Source organism: Gorilla gorilla, chromosome 1 (assembly GCF_029281585.2).
Source record: "Gorilla gorilla gorilla isolate KB3781 chromosome 1, NHGRI_mGorGor1-v2.1_pri, whole genome shotgun sequence".
NCBI classification, from domain to species: domain Eukaryota; kingdom Metazoa; phylum Chordata; class Mammalia; order Primates; family Hominidae; genus Gorilla; species Gorilla gorilla.
Window position 1 is genome coordinate 95827903 of NC_073224.2, and position 10207 is coordinate 95838109.

At 47.0% G+C, this 10207-nt stretch overlaps 1 pseudogene; it reads right to left on the bottom strand.

Moving 5' to 3' along the window:
* Positions 1–6119: 6119 nt before the first annotated feature.
* LOC101131198 (probable ATP-dependent RNA helicase DDX56) lies at positions 6120–9785 on the bottom strand (annotated as a pseudogene).
* Between the last annotated feature and the right edge of the window lie 422 nt (positions 9786–10207).

The following is a 10207-nucleotide window of genomic DNA, read 5'->3' on the forward strand; positions in this document are numbered from 1 at the left end:
CTTACTCACTGCTAGCACAGCAGTCCGAGATTGAGCTGCGAGGTGGCAGCTTGGCTGGGGGAGGGGACGTCTGCCATTGCTGAGGCTTGAGTAGGTAAACAAAGTGGCCTGGAAGCTTGAACTGGGTGGAGCTCACCGCAGCTCAAGGAGGCCTGCCTGCCTCTGTAGACTCCACCTCTAGGGGCAGGGCATAACTGAACAAAAGGCAGCAGAAACTTCTGCAGACTTAAACATCCCTGTCTGACAGCTCTGAAGAGAGCAGTGGTTCTCCCAGCACAGTGTTTGAGCTCTGAGAATGGACAGACTGCCCCCTCAAGTGGGTCCCTGACCCCTATGTAGCCTAACTGGGAGACATCTCCCAGTAGGGGCCAACTGACACCTCATACAGCTGGGTGCCTCTCTGAGACGAAGCTTCCAGAGGAAGGATCAGGCAGCAATGTTTGCTGTTCTGCGATATTTGCTATTCTGCAGCCTCTGCTGGCGATACCCAGGCAAACAGGTCTAGAGTGGACCTCCAGCAAACTCCAACAGACCTGCAGCTGAGGGACTTGACTGTTAGAAGGAAAACTAACAAACAGAAAGGAATAGCATCAACATCAACAAAAAGGACATCCATGCCAAAACCCTATCTGTACTTCACCATCATCAAAGACCAAAGGTAGATAAAACCACAAAGATGGGGAGAAACCAGAGCAGAAAACCTGAAAATTCTAAAAACCAGAGCGCCTGTTCTCCTCCAAAGGATTGCAGTTCCTCGCCAGCAGTGGAACAAAGCTGGATGTAGAACGATTTTGACAAGTTGACAGAAGTAGGCTTCAGAAGGTCAGTAATAACAAACTTCTCTGAGCTAAAGGAGGATGTTCAAACACATCGCAAGGAAGCTAAAAACCTTGAAAAAGGATTAGGCGAATGGCTAATTAGAATCAACAGTGTAGAGAAGACCTTAAATGACCCAATGGAGCTGAAAACCATGGCATGAGAACTATGTGACGCATGTACAAGTTTCAGTACAAGCTTCAGTAGCCAATTCAATCAAGCGGAAGAAAGGGTATCAGTGATTGAAGATCAAATTAATGAAATGAACTGAGAAGAGAAGTTTAGAGAAAAAAGAGTAAAAAGAAATGAACAATGCCTGCGAGAAATATGGGACTATGTGAAAAGACCAAATCTACGTTTGATTGGTGTATCTGAAAGTGATGGGGAGAATGGAACCAAGTTGGAAAACATGCTTCAGGATATTATCCAGGAGAACTTCCCCAACCTAGCAAGGCAGGCCAACATTCAAATTCAGGAAATATAGAGAACACCATAAAGATACTCCTCGAGAAGAGTAGTATCTTGGTGAATCTGACACATAATTGTCAGATTCACCAAAGTTGAAATGAAGGAAAAAATGTTAAGGGCAGCCAGAGAGAGAGGTCAGGTTACCCACAAAGGGAAGCTCATCAGACTAACAGCATATCTCTCAGAAGAAACTCTATAAGCCAGAAGAGAGTGGGGGCCAATATTCAACATTCTCAAAGAAAAGAATTTTCAACCCAGAATTTCATATCCAGCCAAACTAAGCTTCATAAGTGAAGGAGAAATAAAATCCTTTACAGACAAGCAAATGCTGAGAGATTTTGTCACCACCAGGCCTACCTTACAAGAGCTCCTGAAGGAAGCACTAAACATGGACAGGAACAACTGGTAACAGGCACTGCAAAAACATGCCAAATTGTAAAGACCAGCGATGCTAGGAAGAAACTGCATCAACTAACAAGCAAAATAACCAACTAACATCATAATGACAGGATCAAATTCACACATAATTAAACTTAAATGTAAATATTAACAATATTAACCTTAAATTTAAATGGGCTAAATCCTCCAATTAAAAGACACAGACTGGCAAATTGGATAAAGAGTCAAGACCCATCAGTGTGCTGTATTCAGGAGACCCATCTCACATGCAGAGATGCACATAGGCTCAAAATAAAGGGATGGAGGAAGATCTACCAAGCAAATGGAAAGCAAAAAAAAGCAGGGGTTTCTATCCTAGTCTCTGATAAAACAGACTTTAAACCAACAAAGATCAAAAGAGACAAAAAAGGCCATTACATAAAGGTAAAGGGATCAATTCAACAAGAAGAGCTAACTATCCTAAATATACATGCACCCAATACAGGAGCACCCAAATTCACAAAGCAAGTCCTCAGAGACCTACAAAGAGACTTAGACTCCCACACAATAATAATGGGAGACACCCCACTGTCAATATTAGACAGATCAACGAGACAGAAGGTTAACAAGGATATGTAGGACTTGAACTCAGCTCTGCACCAAGCTGACTTAATAGACATCTACAGAACTCTCCACCCCAAATCAACAGAATATACATTCTTCTCAGTTCCACATTGTACTTATTCCAAAATTGACCACATAGTTGGAAGTAAAGCACTCCTCAGCAAATGTAAAAGAGCAGAAATCATAACAAACTGTCTCTCAGACCACAGTGCAATCAAATTAGAACTCAGGACTAAGAAACTCACTGAAAACTGCACGACTACATGGAAACTGAACAACCTGCTCCTGAAAGACTACTGGGTACATAACGAAGGCAGAAATAAAGATCTTCTTTGAAACCAATGAGAACAAAGACACACCAGAATCTCTGGGACACATTTAAAGGCAGTGTGTGGAGGGAAATGTATAGCACTAAATGTCCACAAGAGAAAGCAGGAAAGATCTAAAATTGACCCCCTAACATCACAATTAAAAGAACTAGAGAAGCAAGAGCAAACAAATTCAAAAGCTAGCAGAAGGCAAGAAATAACTAAGCTCAGAGCAGAACTGAAGTAGATGGAGACACAAAAAACCCTTGAAAACATCAATGAATCCAGGAGCTGGTTTTTTGAAAAGATCAACAAAATTGATAGACCACTAGCAAGACTAATAAAGAAGAAAAGAGAGAAGAATCAAATAGATGCAATAAAACATGATAAAGGGGATATCACCACTGATCCCACAGAAATACAAACTACCATCAGAGAATACTATAAACACCTCTATGCAAATAAACTAGAAAATCTAGAAGAAATGGATAAATTCCTGGACACATACACCCTCCCAAGACTAAACCAGGAAGAAGCTGAATCTCTGAATAGACCAATAACAGGCTCTGAAATTGAGACAACAATTAATAGCCTACCAACCAAAAAAAGTCCAGGACCAGGCAAATTCACAGCTGAATTCTACCAGAGGTACAAAGAGGAGCTGGTACCATTCCTTCTGAAACTATTCCAATAAATGAAAAGCAGGGAATCCTCCCTAACTCATTTTATGAGGCCAGCATCATCCTGATACCAAAGCCTGGCAGAGACACAACAAAAAAAGATAATTTTAGACCAATATCCCTGATGAACATTGATGCAAAAATCCTCACTAAAACACTGGCAAACCGAATCCAGCAGCACATCAAAAACCTTATCCATCAAGATTTAGTTGGCATTATTCCTGGGATGCAAGGCTGGTTCAACATGCATGAATCAATAAATGAAATCCATCACAAAAACAGAACCAAAGACAAAAACCACATGATTATCTCAATAGATTCAGAAAAGGCCTTTGACAAAATTCAACAGCCTTCATGCTAAAAACTCTCAATCAACTAGGTATTGATGGGACATACCTCAAAATAGTAAGAGCTACTTATGACAAACCCACAGCCAATATCATACTGAATGGGCAAAAACTGGAAGCATTCCCTTTGAAAACTGGCACAAGACAGGGATGCCCTCTCTCACCACTCCTATTCAACATAGTGTTGGAAGTTCTGGGCAGGGCAATCAGGCAGGAGAAAGAAATAAAGGGTATTCAATTAGGAAAAGAGGAAGTCAAATTGTCCCTGTTTACAGATGACATGATTGTATATTTAGAAAACCCCATCATCTCAGCCCAAAATCTCCTTAACCTGAGAAGCAACTTCAGCAAAGTCTCAGGATACAAAATCAATGTGCAAAAATCACAAGCATTCCTATACACCAATAACAGACAAACAGAGAGCCAAATCATGAGTGAACTCCCATTCATAATTGCTACAAAGAGAATAAAATACCTAGAAGTCCAACTTACAAGGGATGTGAAGGACCTCTTCAAGGAGAACTATAAACCACTGCTCAATGAAATAAAAGAGGACACAAACAAATGGAAGAACATTCCATGCTCATGGATAGGAAGAATCAATATCGTGAACATGGCCATACTGCCCAAGGTTATTTATAGATTCAGTGCCATCCCCAACAAGCTACCAAAGACTTTCTTCACAGAATTAGAAAAACTACTTTAAAGTTCATATGGAACCAAAAAAAAGCCCTCATTGCCAAGACAATCCTAAACAAAAAGAACAAAGCTGGAGGTATCACACTACCTGACTTCAAACTATACTACAAGGCTACAGTAACCAAAACAGCATGGTACTGGTACCAAAACAGAGATATAGACCAATGGAACAGAACAGAGCCCTCAGAAATAACATCACACGTCTACAACCATCTGATCTTTGACAAACCTTACAAAAATTACAAATGGGGAAAGGATTCCCTGTTTAATAAATGGTGCTGGCCACTTGTAGATGGCCATTTCTACATATGGCTAACCATATGTAGAAAGCTGAAACTGGATCCCTTCCTGACACCCTGTACAAAAATTAATTTAAGATGGATTAAAGACTTAAATGTTAGACCTAAAACCATAAAAGCCCTAGAAGAAAACCTAGGCAATACCATTCAGGACATAGGCATGAGAAAGGACTTAATGACTAAAACACCAAAAGCAATGGCAACAAAAGCCAAAATTGACAAATGGGATCCAATTAAACTAAAGAGCTTCTGCACAGGAAAAGAAACTACCATCAGAGTGAACAGGCAACCTACAGAATGGGAGAAAATTTTTGCAATGTACCCACCTGACAAAGGGCTAATATCCAGAATCTACAAAGAACTTAAACAAATTTATAAGAAAAAATCAAACAACCCCATCAAAAAGTGGGCAAAGGATATGAACAGACACTTCTCAAAAGAAGACATTTATGCAGCCAACAGATACATGAAAAAATGCTCATCATCACTGGTCATCAGAGAAATGCAAATGAAAACCACAGTGAGATACCACCTCACACCTGTTAGAATGGCTATCATTAAAAAGTCAGGAAAGAACAGGTGCTGCAGAGGATGTGGAGAAATAGGAACACTTTTACACTGTTGGTGGGACTGTAAACTAGTTCAACCATTGTGGAAGACAGTGTGGCAATTCCTCAAGGATCTAGAACTAGAATACCATTTGACCCAGCGATCCCATTACTTGATATATACCCAAAGGATTGTAAATCATGCTACTATAAAGACACATGCACACATATGTTTATTGTGGCACTATTCACAATAGCAAAGACTTGGAACCAACCCAAATGTCCACCAATGATAAACTGGATTAAGAAAACGTGGCATGTATACACCATGGAATACTATGCAGCCATACAAAAGGATGAGTTCGTGTCCTTTGTAGGGACACGGATGAAGCTAGAAACCATCATTCTGAGCAAACTATCACAAGGACAGAAAACTAAACACCACATGTTCTCACTCATAGGTGGGAACTGAACAATGAGATCACTTGGACACAGGGCTGGGAACATCACACACCAGGGCCTGTCATGGGCTGGGGGGAGTGGGGAGGGTTAGCATTAGGAGAGACACCTAATGTAAGTGATGAGTTAATGGGTGCAGCAAAGCAACATGGCACATGTATACATATGTAACAAACCTGCATGTTGTACACATGTACCCTAGAACTTAAAGTATAATATAAAAAAATACTAAATATTTAAAAGCTTTTAAGCTGGATGCAGTGGCTCATGCCTGTAATCCTAGCACTTTTTTTTCTTTTGTTTTTTTGGGGCAGGGGGCAGCTAAAATTTTTATAATGTTGTCAAGGGGCAAGATACCAGCCTAGCAGTGCCAAGGAGCTGAAGGGCCCAGCTCGCTGTTCAGGCTGTATAGCGAGCACCAGAGCCTCACCTGTCCATGCAGGGTGGAAGCCTGCTCCACCGTGTGCTCAGCTCCAGAGAGGCCCAAACAGCCTCAGGAGGACTTTGCTGCAGGTCTGAATTTCTTTCCTTTGTGCTTGAAACTGTGCAGTGGGTTCTGGGACTTTGCTCTCTTGGCCTTCCTATGAGAGGAAGACAGCTTCTTCCGCTTCTTGTGAGGGTGCACCAGGCCATGGAGAGCAGTAGGAACCAGGTAGTCAGGAACATGGCCCAGGTGGGGCTTCACCACCGCGGGGTGCAACGGCAGGTCATGCTGCAGCACCTGGAGGTCCCTAGGGTTGTCTTCAAAGTACATCTTGAGCTTCTTAGAGTGCAGAAGCTCCTCCTTGATCTCCTTCAATCTCACCTCTCGAATGGCCTGTTTAGCCACTGAGTGCATGGCATCCCTGCAGCGATAGCGGAAGCCCTCAATCTTCTCCATCCGGAACTGGTAGGGGAGCAGGATGGGGCCCTTGTTCTCTTCACTGAGAAGGTCCTCAATCTTGCCCAAGTGGGACTGTTCCCTGGGCAACACAAAGGTTAAGACTATGCCTGGATTGTAGCACACTGTCCTGCCAGTTTGATGGATGTAGGCCTCGGGGGTGGGGGGAAGATCAAAGTTGAGCACAGCAGACACATAGTGGAAGTCTATGCCCCGGGCCACACCTGCCTCCATATTAGAGGCCTTGTCCCCTTTGGCCCCTCGCCCTGATGCTTGCCCTTGACTGGGGCCCCCAGGACTTCAGCATCAGTTGCTATGACACAGTCCTAGAAGCCTTGGTTGAACTGTGAGATGATGTGGCACCTGGAGAGCAGGGGAAGTGCTCCATTGAGCACACAGGTGGAGATGCTGAACTGCTCCAGAAACAGGTGTAGCCAGTAACTCCATTCTAGAGTTGACAAAGAGCAGAGACTTACTCCAAATCAATGACAGCTTGAGCAGGGCATACAGCTTGAGCAGGGCATACAGCAGCAGGAATTTTTCTTCCTCAGTCTCACAGACCACCTGAAACTGCTGTAACTGGTCTGGCCCAGGCAGCTGGGACTCCTGTAGCTTAAGGGCAACCAGGTTATGTAATACCAGCTCTTTGAGTGCTTGTACATCCTCGTTAAAACTATCCGACATGGCCGGGCGCTGTGGCTCATGCCTGTAATCCCAGCATTTTGGGAGGCAGAGGCTGGTGGATCACGAGGTCAGGAGATTGAGACCATCCTGGCCAACATGGTGAAACCCTGTCTCTACTAAAAATATAAAAATTCGCTGGGCATGGTGGTGTGTGCCTGTAATCCCAGCTACTAGGGAGGCTGAGGCAGGAGAATTGCTTGAACCTGGGAGGCAGAGGTTGCAGTGAGCCCAGATCACGCCACTGCGCCCCAGCCTGGGTGACAGAGTGAGACTCTGTCTTAAAAAAGAAGAAGAGCCCTCTCCCTCTCCCTCTCTCTGTCCCTCTCCCTCTCTCTGTCCCTCTCCCCACCGTCTCCCTCTCCCTCTCTTTCCATGGTCTCCCTCTGATGCCGAGCCAAAGCCGGACTGTACTGCTGCCCTCTTGGCTCACTGCAACCTCTCTGCCTGATTCTCCTGCCTCAGCCTGCCTAGTGCCTGCGATTGCAGGCGCGCGCTGCCACGCCTGACTGGTTTTCGTATTTTTTTGGTGGAGACGGGGTTTCACTGTGTTGGCCGGGCTGGTCTCCAGCTCCTAACCGTGAGTGATCTGCCAGCCTCGGCCTCCCAAGGTGCCAGGATTGCAGACAGAGTCTCGTTCACTCAGTGCTCAATGTTGCCCAGGCTGGAGTGCAGTGGTGTGATCTCGGCTAGCTACAACCTCCACCTCCCAGCCGCCTGCCTTGGCCTCCCAAAGTGCTGAGATTGCAGCCTCTGCCCGGCCGCCACCCCGTCTGGGAAGTGAGGAGTGTCTCTGCCCGGCCGCCCATCGTCTGGGATGTGAGGAGCCCCTCTGCCTGGCTGCCCAGTCTGGGAAGTGAGGAGCACCTCTTCCCAGCCGCCATCCCATCTAAGAAGTGAGGAGCGTCTCTGCCCGGCCGCCCATCGTCTGAGATGTGGGGAGCGCCTCTGCCCCGCCACCCCGTCTGGGATGTGAGGAGCGCCTCTGCCCGGCCGCGACCCCATCTGGGAGGTGAGGAGCGTCTCTGCCCGGCCGTCCCGTCTGAGAAGTGAGGAGCCCCTCCGCCCAGCAGCTGCCCCATCTGAGAAGTGAGGAGCCCCTCCGCCCGTCATCCATCCCGTCTGGGAAGTGAGGAGCGTCTCCGCCCGGCAGCCACCCCGTCCAGGAGGGAGGTGGGGGGCAGCCCCCGGCCGGCCAGCCGCCCCGTCCAGGAGGGAGATGGGGGGCAGCCCCCACCCGGCCAGCCTCCCCGGCCGGGAGGGAGGTGGGGGTCAGCTCCCGCCTGGCCAGCCACCCCGTCCGGGAGGGAGGTGGGGGGTCAGCCCCCGCCCGGCCAGCTGCCCCCTCTGGGAGGGAGGTGGGGGGCGCCTCTGCCCGGCCGCCCCATCTGGGAAGTGAGGAGCCCCTCTGCCTGGCCACCACCCCGTCTGGGAGGTGTACCCAACAGCTCATTGAGAATGGGCTATGATGACGATGGCGGTTTTGTGGAATAGAAAAGGGGGAAAGGTGGGGAAAAGATAGAGAAATCAGATTGTTGCTGTGTCTGTGTAGAAAGGAGTAGACATGGGAGACTTCATTTTGTTCTGTACTAAGAAAAATTCTTCTGCCTTGGGATGCTGTTGATCTATGACCTTACCCCCAACCCTGTGCTCTCTGAAACATGTGCTGTGTCCACTCAGGGTTAAATGGATTAAGGGCGGTGCAAGATGTGCTTTGTTAAACAGATGCTTGAAGGCAGCATGCTCATTAAGAGTCATCACCACTCCCTAATCTCAAGTACCCAGGGACACAAACACTGTGGAAGGCCGCAGGGTCCTCTGCCTAGGAAAGCCAGAGACCTTTGTTCATTTGTTTACCTGCTGACCTTCCCTCCACTATTGTCCTATGACGCTGCCAAATCCCCCTCTGTGAGAAACACCCAAGAATGATCAATAAAAAAAAATAATAATAAAAAAAAGAAGAAGAAGAGAAGAGGAAGAGGAAGAAGAAGGAACTAAAAAACAGTAGCTGACACGAGAAAAGCCTGGTAAATCCAGGGCAAGTGACAGAGGAGACTCTTGAGTTCTTCCTCAAAGCCAAGGAAAAAAGATCAGCCTCGTCCACCACCAGAAGCTCCAGGGAGTCACGGAGTTTCAAGCTGTCTTGCTGCAAGTGGCTTAATATGCGAGATGGGGTCCCCACTACCACATCTGGCTTCTCCATCAGCCACAGCTCTCTGAAAGGCTGAGTCTTCAGCAGCTGAGGCATTGGCCCCTCGGACATCCCGAGCACAGTAGGTAGCTAGCCACTGAATCATGGACTGTGCCTGCTGTGCCAGCTCTTTGGTAGGAGCAAGAACAAGGCCTCTCACTGCACGTTCTACTACTGGACCTGTTGCCATCCTGTGGAGCAACAGCTGCAGCATCAGAATAGCGTAAGCAGCTGTCTTCCTGGAGCCCCTGCCAGCCTGAGCCAGGAGGCCCTTCCCCTCTAGGGCCAATGGGATAGCCTTTTCCTGGATCAACGTAGGTCACGAGCAGCCCAAGTTGTTGACAGCCTGCAGGAGCCAGGGATCAAGGCCCTATATGTTTGAAGCTTAGTGCTTCTGAGTCTGCCATGGCGCTGCTCTGTAGTGACAGCACATACGTGCCGCAGGAAGAATCATTTTTTTTGTTTTGTTTTGTTTTGATATGGAGTCTCACTCTATTGTCCGGGCTAGAGTGCAGTGGTGCCATCTTGGCTCACTGCAACCTCTGCCTCCTGGGTTCAAGCGATCCTCCTGCCTCAGCCTCCCAAGTAGCTGGGATTATCAGTGCCTGCCACCACGCTCGACTAGTTTTTGTATTTTTAGTAGATACAGGGTTTTGCTATGTTGGCCAGACTGGTCTTGAACTCCTGACCTGAAGTTATCCCCCAGCCTCGGCCTCCCAAAGTGCTGGGATTACAGGTGTTAGCCCCTGCGCCTGGCCAATCCTAGCACTTTGGGAGGCTGAGGCAAGTGGATTGCGTGAGTCCAGGAAGTTCAAGACCAGCACCAGTG